At 47.1% G+C, this 15,192-nt stretch overlaps 1 non-coding gene across 1 annotated transcript; it reads left to right on the forward strand.

Annotated features, from left to right (window-relative positions):
* The first annotated feature begins 14,538 nt into the window (after positions 1 to 14,538).
* Positions 14,539 to 14,612, forward strand: Trnap-cgg (transfer RNA proline (anticodon CGG)). The gene has a single exon. It is a non-coding gene; the product is annotated as a tRNA-Pro (tRNA).
* Positions 14,613 to 15,192: the final 580 nt, after the last annotated feature.

Genomic DNA, 15,192 nt, shown 5'->3' on the forward strand with positions numbered 1-15,192 from the left:
CTATCTATCTATCTATCTATCTATCTATCTATCTATCTATCTATCTATCTATCTATCTATCTATCTATCTATCTATCTATCTATCTATCTATCTATCTATCTATCTATCTATCTATCTATCTATCTATCTATCTATCTATCTATCTATCTAGCCGCTTACGTCTGGGTGCTCTCATGATGTCCTTCTTAACTTGGTGTAGACCAAAATTTGCATGGGATGGTAAGAGGAGTTGACGAATATGATTACCGGGTCATGACATGAATAACGTTAAAATCTGGTCGCGTACGTTGTCAAACCCTTTCCACTAGACACGTGTGGCACATACCCGTTTACACGGGCCGCGGTGTACGGGTATGCGCCACAGGTGATTGACAGTTTATACGTACCCAGGAACGGCGAGAACAGACATTGATAACTTAAATGCTAGAGCGTTAAGGAAAACCAACATCGGCAGCGTTGAATAACAGAGAGCTGAGCTAGTTGGTAAGTATTCATTCTAAAAAGACAGGGCGTGCAAACAGGGACACAAGAAAGAAGTCAGGACATCACAAACGTTGACTCAACGAATGGAAAGAATGAAAATTAGGATCCAAGCAGGAATCGAACCCAGGCATTCTGCGTAGCAATCAGGTATTCGACCACTGAGCCATGCCAGGCACTTAAACTGGTTCGGAAAAGCAGCCTACGCAGGCGTAGTATATCGGTGCAACGTCAATTGTGGTTGTGGTGCTGGCTATCCAATTTTACAAAAAAGCAATAACACTACATGATACTCCTACGCTATGTACTCCTACGATACAGGCGTCATATGAGATTAATGTCTGTAGTTTCAGTGCTGGCTCCGCTTTTCGAGCAGTCTATAATAAACATTGCGTTTGTATTCTTATGATTCAGCAAGCTATATTGAAGCATCGCTCGACCCCGGAGGAATACTTTAACGAAAGTTACATATGATATCCACATCACCGCACCGTGAAGTCACTTCGCCCACCAGAACGACGCAGTGTCCTCTTAATTTCTTACGAGGCTGCGCGATGGCCTCATGCTGACCGAGGATGACGCCAGATTGATTGACAGCTGCTTTGTAGACTAGGCTACGTAGGCCACATACGCCCAGGTAGTCTACGAATACGACAAACACCATCCACTGATGTTGGTCTACGTAGCACTATCCAGGCCTACCAGCATCGACGGCCTATACCTCACCAACGCGAAGGGTGGCTTCAGGTTCCGACATGTCGCCGGCTCTGTCGACAGACAATTTGTCGACGAAATGACCGAGGCATCCACGAATTCCAACAGCTCTACTATACGACATACTTCACTACGCATGGACCCCTCTTCACCACGATCACGACCGGATCCTATAAAAAGTCATGACCAGCTGCTGATACTCATTGATCACGGTAATGATGCCCTTGTTCAAGAACTCTCAAAAACTTCTTGCACACATGCACACGGGTTCGTGAAAGGTGCGTGCGTTCTCGGGACACGTATAAGCACTACATATCAGCTTACCGCTTCTGGTGTCGGCAATACCCACGATGCCATTGGCAGCGTTACCCAACCGTAAACAACTGGCTATATAACACATATGCGGCTCTTGAACATATATATGTGTGCGTACAAAATATATACAAATCTTTAGCGTCATTTTGTAACGTGTCGCTCAGTAAAAAAAAAGTTACGCCACAGTCACCTACCCGCCGCATGCTTCGCATAACATCGACTCCAACGGTACGTGGGATCTGCCGAATTTTTTTTTTTTATCGAGTGCATATTTGACTGGAAATCACGTGCCGTGGTAGCATATCACGTAAGGACGTCGCGCTGTTAAAAGTTCGAGGACGCGGGTTTGATTTCCCGCCGCGGCAGCCGCGTTACGACGGGGGCGAATTGCAAAGAACACCCGTGTGCTTAGGTTTGTCAATACGTTAAAGAACCCCAGGTGGTCGAAATTAATCCGGACTGCACCAACTACGGCGTTCCTCATAATCACATCGTGGTTTTGGCACGTCAGACACCAGCAGTTATTAAGGCTAAAGCCTTAGACGCCTCGTCAAACACGAAAAGTGGCCGTCGGCGTCGACACGAGTGATGCAAAAAACCATCATGTGATGGCGTCACCCTAAACGTCATAGGGTTCACCAATACTAGATAGCAAAGATTTGTGACGTCATCACGATGTCATAGTCATGCCACTATGACTTCCCACAACGTGACGTCACATGATGACGTCATCACAAGGCGTCGTCGCTTTTTTCATAGGTGGGCTGATCCCAGAGGCACGGGAGGTGCAGAAAGCTTGCAATGTCTCCGATCCCGGAGGCAGTGCAAAACCACGCTAGATGTAGAAAGCTTTCTGGGGTGGAAGAATCAATACAATCGACTGAGCATAAAAAAGATCCGGTAGATTCCACGCATTGTGGGAAGTGGAACCGATGTCATGCGAATCGATTCCCACAATGCTGCAGGATACATAGATATACGTCAGATGTACTAAAAAAGTGTATCTGACGAAAAGAAAACAGAACGGCACATCAATGAAATCGTGTGTGTGTCAGTCTACGCTTACTGCAGACGGGTACCTACCCGACACCGTACAACGTGAATAAAATTTATCCGGAGATGGAATTAAGGACAGTGTGCGATGCATGTAATGGCGTCATGGAAATCAGACACGTGATGGCGGGATGCCCCGCCTCTCTCGCCGATCCCGACCGGGAATGGGAGAAGTGGATGCGGCTTATCAAGAGCGACGAAATCGACGATCAATTAAGGGCTGTCCAGAAGGCCCACGACGCCGCCACCCGTCTCGGACTGGTGGTGCCGACGTGAACGCGGCCCGCCTTGGCCTAAAAAACCGAGCTTCGGGACTGTTTTCAATAAAGTTATTCAATCAATCAATCAATCAATCAATCAATCAATCAATCAATCAATCAATCAATCAATCAGTCAATGAAATCGATGTCACGCGTCGCATGACATCGATTCCGTTAATGGTCATTTCCGAAGGTCCATTAATGACCTTTGAAACAATACGAGTGGTTCTGAGTACCTCTGTTTCTGAATTTCCGCTCCTGCCCCGCCACGATGGTCTACTGGTTATGGCGCTCGACTGCTGACCCGAAGGTCGCGGGATCGAATCCCGGCCGCGGTGGTTGCATTTTCGGTGGAGACGAAAAAGTTTGAGGCCCGTGCACTTAGATTTAGGTTCAATAAGGACTCAATGGGGGCTAGGTGGTACTGCATCGTTCTTGTTCTGCGCTAAAAAATGTAACAGGGGGACGACACGGGAACACAGACGTGCGCAAACTTTCAACTGTTTATTTGCAATCAAAGCTCGTCAATATATACACAGATATGAAAGGGCAAGAAGCAGATACAAACGTGACGTAGAACATGAAAAGGCGTGAAAAATGGAAGAGGGTGCAAATCTACAGATTTCATGAAGACGCGTGTGTATTGACGTGATTGTTGTCCATGAAATTAAAAGCGTAAATCATGGAGGCCTACTTCATGCAAAAAAAAAATGATCAATCAACATACGTAAGCTCTCCTTCCGTGGCTCTGGAAAACCCCGCTTTTAATTTCATAGACAACCATCAGGTCAATACACACGCGTCTTCATGAAATGTGTAGATTTGCACCCTCTTCCATTTTTCACGTCTTTTCATGTTCTACGTCACGTTTGTATCTGCTTCTTGCCCTTTCATGTCTGTGTATATATTGACGAGCTTTGATTGCAAATAAACAGTTGAAAGTTTGCGCACGTCATTGTTCCCGTGTCGTCCCCCTGTTACATTTTTTAGCGCAGAACAAGCACGATAGATTTAGGTACACGTTAAAGAACACCAGGTGGTCGAAATTTCCGGAGCCTTCCACTACGGCGTCCCTCATAATCGTATCGTGGTTTTGGGACATTAAACCCCAGATACTATTATTATTACTGATTTTCCACTCCACACTAATGAGTAAACCTTGAACGTCGAGCACAGTCGACAGATGGGGAGATAGTGAACTAAAGTTAAAAAAAAACAAAACAAAAAGAAACGAACGTTGATAATTTAAAAATTTTTAAAAAGAAAGCAGCCGCGTAGGTACTCGAAAGACATCGTCGAACATTGGGAGAGACAGTATTGTTGTAACAGGAAACAGCCGGTAAAATCCGGTACAATTATTTCAATGGCGCACAAGAGACGCTTATTATTGGAAGCCACCAGAGTAGGCTGGGAGAATTTGCGAATAAAAGAAAGCGTTATGGGAGTTTAACGTTAGCGTTAGTCTGGTAACGTTGATAGGCCTTATTTCGCCTGGGTATTCGTTACGCGTCAGTCCCCTGTTCCCACGCGTCGTTTGGGACAACGGTAAGATTTAGGCTTGCCCGTTGATTACGCAAAAGCGAGCTTGCGGTTAACGTCGGCGGTACTGAACTGACTTTACTAAACCCGTGGCTGTACGTTTTGCATTAGGTAAGAGAGAAATTGAGCATAAAAAAAATAATTCATAAAAAAATGTCTGAGGGAATCTTCAGAACTGAAAGAAAATATATTTTGGAAAAAGAAGCGCTCATCGCCATCTTGGGTTCATTAGTAGTGCTGGTATTAGCTGCTGACGACGTGTGCGGTCGCCCGAGGCACTATAAATAAGGAGGGAACCCCACGCATCCCGGTAATTTTTCGTTATCTATAGCTGACACAGTCCAATGGAGAGCTTGACAAGAGGGTGTATGCTCGATCCTAGTTTGTTTGTTCAACGCAGGTTTTAGATAGGGCGTTCAGTTTGTGCCACTAACGACATGTTTTTGTTTACTTTCTCCTGCTATCCGCACTTCGTGTTTCCTTCCGTAGGCTCTCATCTTAATTAACTTTGAATTAACAAGGTACAACGTGGTACGAACGTAGTAGGGATGTGCGTATAAAGAAATCGGTGAGAGGGCGGAAGAGGGGTGGGGGGCGTCGCCACGGCCAGACTTTGCCCAGGGCGTTTTGTGGTGTAAGGTCGGCCCTGATAGTCAGCGCTACGCTAATGAGTCTCAGCCACCATCGAGAGTTCCCAGTCGTGACGGAAGCGTTGAATCGTCGAAGACTGTCTGGTTAGGACACTGGGTTGCGCCGCTAGTTCCGGCGCATTGAGGCTGTGTGTACAGGTTCCGTCTTCGGTACCGGTAGTCAATAGCCTGTAAAGAGCTTCTCAGTCGAAAACTGGGCAGGGTGAATCTACTTCCGCAGCGAAGGAAATCCGCAAGACCGGATGATAACAAGAATGTACAGCTCGAAACAACAGAGACATGGAAAGCATGTAGTTTTAGGGGCGAAGCACCTTACGGTCTAGGCTTGTCTATTGAGTGGTGTCAGTGCTGACGGCACAGTTCCATGTAAAATCTCCTAAAAAAAGTTGAATAGACTAATATCAATCGTAATTGTGACAGGACAGTATAAAACACCTAGAAGCACAAACCCTTTATACTAGTCAGCGATTTCAACGTAGACATTCTGGACCCTAGGACATAGCTTTGTCGTCGAAGCTCACCATCCGCTGTCATGGTGGTTAGAAAACCGTTGCTATAGCCGAAACATATGTGTGTATGATATTATGGGCCTTAGGACCTAGCTTCGCCCACTTGCCATCATTCACTTCGTGGAGATGCGTTCGATACCACACATTCTCTTTCTGCCACAGAATAAAAAGGTCAAAACACCATAAAAATACCGACATTAAGCGCCCATCAATCAAGCATATGACAGCACAATGCACGCTGGAGTGAAAATACGCGAGCGGACGCTGCGGTGCAAATGCGTATGTAAGCGCTTTCCAGACCACACATTCTTTTAGGGGCGAAGCTCCTTAAGGCGGCACCCGTTCGTCCCTCGTAGTCGTAGTCGTAGTTGTCGTAGTGCGTAACCAGTCTTACGCTTTGACCTCCAAGGTGGTGCCGGTGGGAGATTTTTCCTGTGCGTTGTTGAACAATAAAAAATTCGCAGCGTGCGCGTCAACTAAAAGCCGAATTCTTCTGTCTCTCATTCCCCATTAGCAGCCATTGGCATGTTCCAGTAGGAAACGTTAGTAGAAGTAGAAGTGTAAGTGTTAGCTAAAAGCCGACTTCTTCTGTCTCTCATTCCCATTAGCAGCCATTGTTTACCTCCAAGGTAGTGCCTGGTGAGATTTCTCCTGTGCGTGATTAAACAATAAAAATTTTGTTCAAAACGCCGTTGATTGATGAAATAAACCAACGAAAGACGCCAGATGTTTTGTAAAAGCAAAACGAAAGAACGCCAGATGTTTCTAAAGCAAAACGAAAAGACGCCAGCTGCTTAACGAAAGACGCCAGATGTTTTCTAAAGCAATGGTTTTCTAAACAATGAAAATTCACAGCGTACATGTAAAATTAAAGTGAGCTGCAAGTCGTCATAACTCATCGAACCTTTAGTATAAACGCGCCCGATCTCACGTCGGTGATGATGTACTGGACAGAATTCAAGGAAGATTCACGGTTTACCGATGAACCTCCGCAGCTTCGCCCACTCATCATCATTCACTCCGTGGATATGCTGTGATTTTTTTTTTTGGTTTGGATTAGCGTGATGCTATGATCTAGGCCGACGCTTTTACGACGCTTGGACAAAGGTCACCACCTCGCGGTGTGTTAAGGCATTGACAAAATTGAACTTCTATTGAGAACGCGCCGAATGGGACGGACGTGTAACGCGTTGCAAGTGCTAATCGCGGAGTCCACACTAATGACGAATTACTTTCTTTACCGCTCCCAGAGGGCAACACCACCCCGCCGACCGGGAGAGTGGTAGATATAAAAGGTGCGTTTGTAAAGCCGTTCGATGCCCGTTGATGGAAGTTCGATGCCCGTTGATGGAACTTTTTTCTTTGCCATCTGATCGTGTAAATCTTTTCGACGTCATTTCCGTGACGGAAATACGTCACTGGAATCTTGGTGGACCCCGGCATAAAACACTTTTGTGTTAAAACAAAGCTGCGGCACCCTGCACGCTAGATGGCGTGCAGTAATCAAAGCGGCGTATCGCTTTGATTACTGCTCGGTGAAACCACTGAACATTTCAAGGTGTAACCATGATTGCTTCAGGAGCTTCGCCCAAGCTCTTCATCATTCACCCGTGGATATGCTGTAATTTTTTTTTCTGCCATGGATGAAAATGAACGTAAGGCGTGGCATGCGGCTACAAAAACAACCCCTTCCTACTTGTCGGAGACTTCAACGTTGACATCACGGACAACGACTGGCTTGTGCAGTATATGACGTCTCGATAGGCTGGCTCCACAATGTGTTTCGTACGACTGCCAATGACCAACAACCACCAGGGGAACGCGCATAGACCTCGTCTTTGCCAGCTTCAGGCTATATCCGATCGAAGAACCATTGGCTCTACATTTCACGGACCCCAAAGCAGTAATAATGAAAGTAAAATGTAATCCACAACTCAACACGACATACGAGTTATGACCAATCAATCACACATTGTATATAACTGTACACACGCGTTGTCACTCATTTACGTGCGCGAGTGGGCAATGTCACAGGAGATTCACGGTTACCGAACGATCCCCAGTGCTTCGCCCACTCATCATCATCATTCACTTCGTGGATATGCGTGCATTTTCCTTTCATACTAGTTCGCCAGAGGGAAATCTGGCGTCACTGTCCATAGGAGCTGCAATCCATGGCGCTTCAACCAGCATGGGAATGACGGGTAGTACATGGATTTGCCTAAGCTGCGTTCTTTCGGCTCCGTGTGGCTCCGGGTGGCCTCCTGCCGCTTTGTCGCAAGACGAAGTTCAGCTAAAGTTCAGCACTCCCACTTGACCACCTTGACCTTTTTAGGCGGACGAATTCAAGCCAATTCACGAGGTTCACAATGAGCCATTCTTCCGCGGCAGGAACTGCAGTTGAGCTTGATTCGGCAATCATTCGCTCGATGTCCTCTTGACGTGCAGCGGAAGCACCGATTGTCTTTTTTCAGCTGCTCTTTCTTGACAGCAAGAGGGATATCGGCGCTGCAGCTTTGCGTCCCATGTTGATGAGTATGGCAGAAGAAACATTCTCACCTTGCAGCAGACGAGGCGTGCAAAACTGACGCCGTTGGGATGCCACTGCGTGTGCCGTCCGTGCAATCTTCAATAGAAGGCATTGGATGTGGGAACGCGTGCTGCTCCCTGCTTTCTAGATCCACCCGCATGAACAGCAAAATATCGTTCAGCTCGGCGTCCGACACAGCTGACGCATCTGCTGGTACACCCGACGAGGAGACTTGATCAGCACGTGCGTCAGAGGGCCATGTCAAGGCTCGTTGTCGTTTTGCTCGAGTGAAAGAGAGACTGATGTCGCATGGTAGAGCATGCTGCAAGATATCGACGACAATAGCTGAATATGTAAGAGTCTGGGCTCCAAGACGGCGAATATTCAGTTGTGTGGCTTCATACAATCTTCAAAAACCGCGGATGTCGTTGGTTGATGTCACATTCGGAAGATTCCTCAATGCCGTAAGATGGTGTTGAATAATCGTTGTTTTGTCGCCGAATCGTTCCATCAACATAGCCACAGCGTCGGCGTAACATGATTCGGTCGTGGGCCAACCCACGATCGCTGCTGCTGCGTCACCGGATAGGAAACTCTTCAGTTAATGGAATTTAGTGGAAGGCGTCAGGTCGTTGTTGAGATGAACAACTTGTTCAAATTGCTCCCAAAAGCCTGTCCACTGAGATGTCACCTCTGAACGTTGGGATATGCAGCTGCGGTAACCAGGGCGCCATGAATCTTGCGGGAGCCTCGTTTCTGAAAGCCGGTGCGTCTGGGCTTTCGCCACTGTGAGCTTGAGTATGGCCGTTCTGATCTCTCTCCATTTGGGATATTCGACATTGTAGCTCAGTAAGGATGCCAGCGGCTTCATCCTGGTATTCAGCTATAGCTGTATACTCCTGTTCGATATTTTCTGTCGGAATATAGTGGTCATATAGCTCGTCGATCTGAGCGAGCTCGTCGTTGCTTGTCGAGAGTCGTTCCTTTACAGCTGCGAGCTTCGCGATTTCGACGTTATCAGAGTCAAGCAAGAGTCGTGCTTCCTGAATTATCTTCGTGTTCTGCGCGCGTTGTGCAGGTCGCTTGCCTTTGAGCCGATCCATTGGGTGGATAATGCTGCTGGCCGAAGTCATGGCATCAACGCCGATCTTCGCGTCCACGATCCGTCGATTCCTCACCGCCCGTGACGCGAATCGAGAGTAGATTCCTGTTCACCGGGCGTAGAAAGAAGGCGCGTCCGCACGTGGGTTTTCGGCGCCAAAATGTAGACGCTACGATATCAGCGGGTACATAAAAAATTACGCCATCTCCCGCTAAAGGGGACCATGAGGCGATGCGAAGCCGGAGCACTTGCACGATCGCGTTCCGTTGGCGTTCGTTGGGCATGCTACCGACATCGTGTCGTGGAACGCGAAGAGGGACGCTACGCGCGTCGTGTCTTCCATCTAGCCTGGCCGTTAATTCTCACAGGGCGAGCGGGGAACGCGGTCGACAGGCGGGCGAGAGGGGGGCAGCGTAGGAGAGGAGAGAGAAGGGGAGGGGACGCGCATGCGCTCGAGCTCATCGCGGCGTTGTGCAGGAGAGAATTTCGGCATGTCTAGCCCGCGTTTCAGAGGAAGAGTGGAAAGGGGGATGGGAGAGGGGAAGTGGAGAGGGAAAGTGGAAAGGGAAGGAGGAAAGGGAAGGTGGGAAGGGAAAGTGGAGAGGGAAAGTGGTGAGGGGAAGGGAGAGGGTGAGTGGAGAGTGGAGAGGGGTAGAGGGGAAGGGGAATGGTGAGGGTATGCGCATGCGCAGTGAGGGTGGTCACGCCGCACACCACCACCACCGCCGGATTGAGCTCGACCTTAAGATACTTCGCATCTAAAAACTGAGCCAGGAGCCATCGTGTCGCCATGATAGAACGTAGAGTAGAGTAGACCCTGGAAGCTGTGGCTCATACCGACACTGGGGGATTGATAGAACGTTTGTTTGTTTGTTTGTTTGTTTGTTTGTTTGTTTGTTTGTTTGCCCTAAGGAGACTGGCTCATACCCACGAAGGGGATTGATAGAACATGTTCTCCTACTTCATCTTCTTCTTCTTTCTCTTTTCTGGCTTTCTGCGTTTATTTGTCATTTTCTACAACTTCTATGGTGGCGTCTTATGTCCATAGTAATCTCGTAGTATAAATATTCCTATAGGGCACAGGACACTGCTACAGACATCCCTACAGGATACAGGACACTCCTATACATGGCACTCCTATAGACATTCCTCTATGGGGCCCTCCGTCTAAGATTGTTCTTTGCTGACCACCAAAGTAGCACGCGAGCAAGCAAGCGCAGCTCAGTCTTAACGAAAAAATTAAGCGCACATAACTCCTACAGGTAATGCTTCGTAGAAAATCTGTCAAGGGTATCTAAATCACATAAATGCTACAACGTGCATCATCCCCATTGAAGACAGTGGCCATAGTTTTAGTCTTCGAGTTGGTCTCAAGTATGAAGAAGCTCCTTGGACCGAGAATAATTCTAGCAAAATTTATGTAATCGTACAACTAAACGTCGAGGAACATGCCAAGTTGCACAGTTGTTTTTTCTCTCGACACGGCGACTTTGCACACCACGCGATTCGTCACATGCGCTGCGGAGGTTAAACATGTGCCTTCCTCGTTACGTATAAGGTCGTAGTGCACGGAAAGAGGATTCGAAGCTCTCCGAGTGTTCATCTGGCTTAAGTGGGAATTTTCTGCCCGCGTCGAACGGTAATCCTGCGGCGATTTCAACGCAGTATAAGCGACTTAGCCGCCCTGGTCTTCTTTTCTGTCTTTTTTTTTTTTTTGCGACGAGGATGGCTCGTGAGATGTGTGACAGGAGCGCGCTACGTCCTAGCGCTTTCAGGCGCCCTTACATATGAGTCAACCTGATTTCCCTCTTAATTTCTCTCTCTCTCTCTCTTACATATGAGTGTGATGAAGTGAAGGTGTGCATTGTAGAATACCTGTGTCACACGGGTATTTTTGAAAGGCCATCCTGGCCACAACTCTACCGACTCGATGGAGTTGTCGTGCTGCTACACGACAGTTTTAAATGGGAGTTATGTGGTTGAGGCGTTTCTCGCAACATTTTTGTGGCGCTGCGGATCCTTATATTCGTATTCACATACCTAAAGTTAAATGACATAAGTTCACTTAAAAGCACAAGCATGTCTGGTGTTTTTGTTTAAACATTTAAATAAATTGTTTATTCCTATTTATAAATTTAGTTTTTAAGTTGTTGAGCGGCGAAACTGTGGCGAGCTATAAATAGCAAGACGGCACGATGAATAAAAGCACGTTGCTGTTGTAGAGAGTATGTACAGTTCACACATTTCAAGTGGAAAAAATAATTTAATAAATAATACACAATTCTCACATATACTGCTTTTACTCGTAAAGCATACTGGTTAGATTCCTTTTACAGCGAAACCTGTTCTGAGATCACAACAACGGCCCTTTTTGGCGCCGTAGGTGTCCGCCGCCGCCGTCGCCTGTGTCCGTAACCGCTATCGCACGAAATTAGAAAAAAATATCCGGGAAGCAGCGGGGTTTGAACTTGGGCCCTCTGCGTGGCAGCCCAGTGTTCTACCAAAGAGCCATGCCGGTGCTTGAAACTCCTTTGCAAAAAACCCTGAATAGGCTTCCTGCCGGGAAGGAACCACATCAACGTATGTAATATAGCGTCGCAGAGAGAGAGAGAGAAACGAAGAGGAAAGGCGGGGAGGTTAACCAAGCTTTGGCACAGTTGGCTACCCTGCACTTGGGGTGGGGGAAGTTGGAATAATAGAAAAGAAAGGCTAGAGAAGAAAGAAGAAGAGTAAGAAAGAGATGGATGAACAGTTAGCTTGAAACTACACAACACGAACTCGCGCTGTTAGTCCACAGGTGCTCGTGAAGTCCGGTAGTCATCAAGAAGCACAAGAGGGCTTTCGTGGCCTTGCGCATATGCGAGACCGTAGGCCAAAGTCCCAAGATCAAGAGTACAATAACAACCAGGCGTCACACAATGCGAATTGCGCAACGAGTGGGTTGCTGAATGCTTCCAACCCATTACAAAGGGCTCAGCCATAATTCTTCATCGTCATCAGGCACACCATCAACAAAGTGCGCATAATGCCCTACATGCGTTTAGCAGGCACCACGGTTCTCCGCAGAATGGCGAAAAATTGCATAGTGGCTGTTTCCCTAATTCACAAAAATTATGATTTATAGCGTAGTGGGTTCCTCGCAAGTGCACTTGTATTGGTTGCCAAGTAAGCCATAATGCCCCCATAATCCATTTCCTCAGGGTCTCAATAAAGTTCTTTCCGTCGCTGTCTCTCTCTTTCTCACGTTAACATATGTTATATAGCGTGGTTGGAGAGTCAAATAACGACCGGGCGTCACACAACGCGAATTGCGTAACTAGTGGGTCGTTTAAAGCTTCCAACCCATTACAAAGGGCTTAGCCATAATTTTCCATCGTCATCAGCCGCCGCATCAACAAAGTGCACATAATGCCTTACAGATGTGTAGCGGGTACATGACTTCTCCGCAGAATGACGAATGATGGAGTAGTGTGTGCTTCCCAACTTCACAAAAATTATAATTTATGGCGTAGTGGGTACATTGCAAGTGTACTTGTATTGGTAGCCCCAAGAGATTTTACAACGGGCTCTAGAAATGCCGCTCTTCCACCTTTCCCTCTGACTGTGCTTTGCTTTACGCGCAAGCCTGGCGTTATTTATTTGTTCTAATCGTAAGTACGAGCACACTGAGAACCAGAGGGCACGTTCGCGCTGTTTCCGCTTCCGTTGTTCAATGGCTATCGACGTTTCAGTGAAGCTGTGAGGTGCTCCGTTGACTCGATAGACTATTGACTCGACGGCCTTCGAAACGTGCCGTGTAGCGGCTCGTGTTTGACTATTGAGTCATTAGACTATCGGTTGGAAGGCCTTCGAAACGTCCGTGGGACACGCGTATAAGAAAACTGAAGGAATGGCCATTGACGCCCAGACCAAAGTACACACGGACTATGTGTCGCCGTAGATATGTCGAGCCACTACTATAGGTCATCTCTTCACGGATGTATGCGTGACTCGCCAGTACCGTTTACGGGATGCTGTCGCTTTCGAAACGAGCTGCTATTCACGGCAAACTTGACGGCATTATCGTTTATACCCGCTGGCGTGACTACGTTGATTGCCGGGCATCTAGCTCGACAAAACACTGATGCTTAAGGAGTGTCCTTATATAAGCTGAGCCCATGATTAACGCGGTTTTGGAAAGGAGCTGGTAACGGGAAAAAAGAAACAACACATATGGGACTTGAGCTACATGTACGGCGTCGAAGTAATCTGGGATCTGGGACCAAATGTGACCTCGTGGTATCGATCTGCTTTTGCTCGACGAAACACTCTTGAGAACATGCCTCGGGAGTAAATAAGTCCGCACAAAGCTTATGAACCCGGTCTGCATTAGCCTCGGTTTTCGTAATCCTCCAAGCCGCTTCGTCGTCGCGCGAAGGAAAACATTGTAGCGCTTTGAGAGACGTCGATTCTGGTGCCAAGGGTAGTGCTATTCGATGGGAATACTTCGACGTCAGGGACCTTCTAATATACATGGTAGGTCCCTGCGCTCTGCACATGAACCACTTAACAACCTTAGGTGGTTTACCGTGTATATAACACCCTTACACTCTGTACAATAAACCACTTTACAACCTTAAGGAGTTTTGCAGTGTCTATAAATGACACCCTTACACCGTGCACAGTATACCGCTTTACACCCTTAAAGGGGTTTTGCCGTCTGTATAACACCGTTACACCCTAGTCAATTATCACGAATCAAAACAACCACACATCGGATGTTACCAGTCGGCTGAAGACCGTTGTTACTGAAAAACATGCTAAGCTAGAGGGCGCTGGTTCCATTGTCGGCCACGCCGGCCGCATTTATATGAGGGCTAAATGCGAAGAACACCCGTGTGGTTAGATAGGGGTGCACGTTAAAGAGCCCTAGGTGGTGAAAATCTAATCCAGAGTCCCGAACTACACCGTGCCTCGTTATCGCATGGTAGTTTTGGCACGTGAAAACCCAGAAATGATTTTGTAATACAAATGAACAGAGGCTACCAGTCAAGCAACATCGTAGAGATATTGCAAATCAGTTCTGCGGAATCCCGCAAGGTGGCGGAAGGGTTAAGAAAGGGAAAATAGGCAACCACCCGTCTGCAGCACGAAGCCACAAGGAAATCCATACGGATTTCTCAGAAATAAAGCCTCTTAGTTGCCGAAAAATTCACAAGAATTCACAAGCCACAAGGAAATCCGTATGGATTTCCTTGTGGCTTCGTGCTACAAACGGGTGGTTGCCTATTTTCCCTTTCTTAACCCTTCCGCCACCTTGCGGGATTCCGCAGAACTGATTTGCAATATGTGTCCAGTTGCTTCGAGTTGTCGATGAATTCGCCCTCGCGCTGCCATTTGCTAGCTTCCTGGTTAGCTCAATTGGTAGAGCGACCGCCCCGGATAAGCGTTGGTCCCGGGTTCGAACCCTGGACCAGGACGAATTTTTTGGCAACTAAGAGGCTTTATTTCTGAGAAATCCGTATGGATTTCTTTGTGGCTTCGTGCTACAAACGGGTGGTTGCCTATTTTCCCTTTCTTAAAATCAAACAGCATTAGCATCAAAGGATATATAGCCGTACCGTACATACATACCCAACCGGGCTCACAAAGATAGTATAGCAAAACTCGAAATGGACCGAACGCTTGCGCTACGCAACCTTACACTATCTGGTGTATACAGCCGTAGTATCTTGAGCCACTGCTCACTATTCAGTACCGGTGAGGATACTCCTGTTCTACTTAATTAAACGAAAACCATTCGCAGAATAGGCTTACATTTAATGCGGGTTTGTAGATAGCTCTAAAACAGACATATATTTTATTCTAAACCAGCGTAATATCCATCTCTTCTTTAATTAGCGAGTTACAATTATCCACAAGCGCTCCTATCCCATGTGCCACGGGTATTTTAATAACCCACAGCACTCTTACAAAAAAGAAAAGGTGTGTTTACGATAAAACATTAACCCTTACGCAAGCGAAACGACTATTTGGGAAGGAAAAACAACCAACCTTGCA

The sequence above is a fragment of the Rhipicephalus sanguineus genome, chromosome 8 (assembly GCF_013339695.2).
Source record: "Rhipicephalus sanguineus isolate Rsan-2018 chromosome 8, BIME_Rsan_1.4, whole genome shotgun sequence".
NCBI classification, from domain to species: domain Eukaryota; kingdom Metazoa; phylum Arthropoda; class Arachnida; order Ixodida; family Ixodidae; genus Rhipicephalus; species Rhipicephalus sanguineus.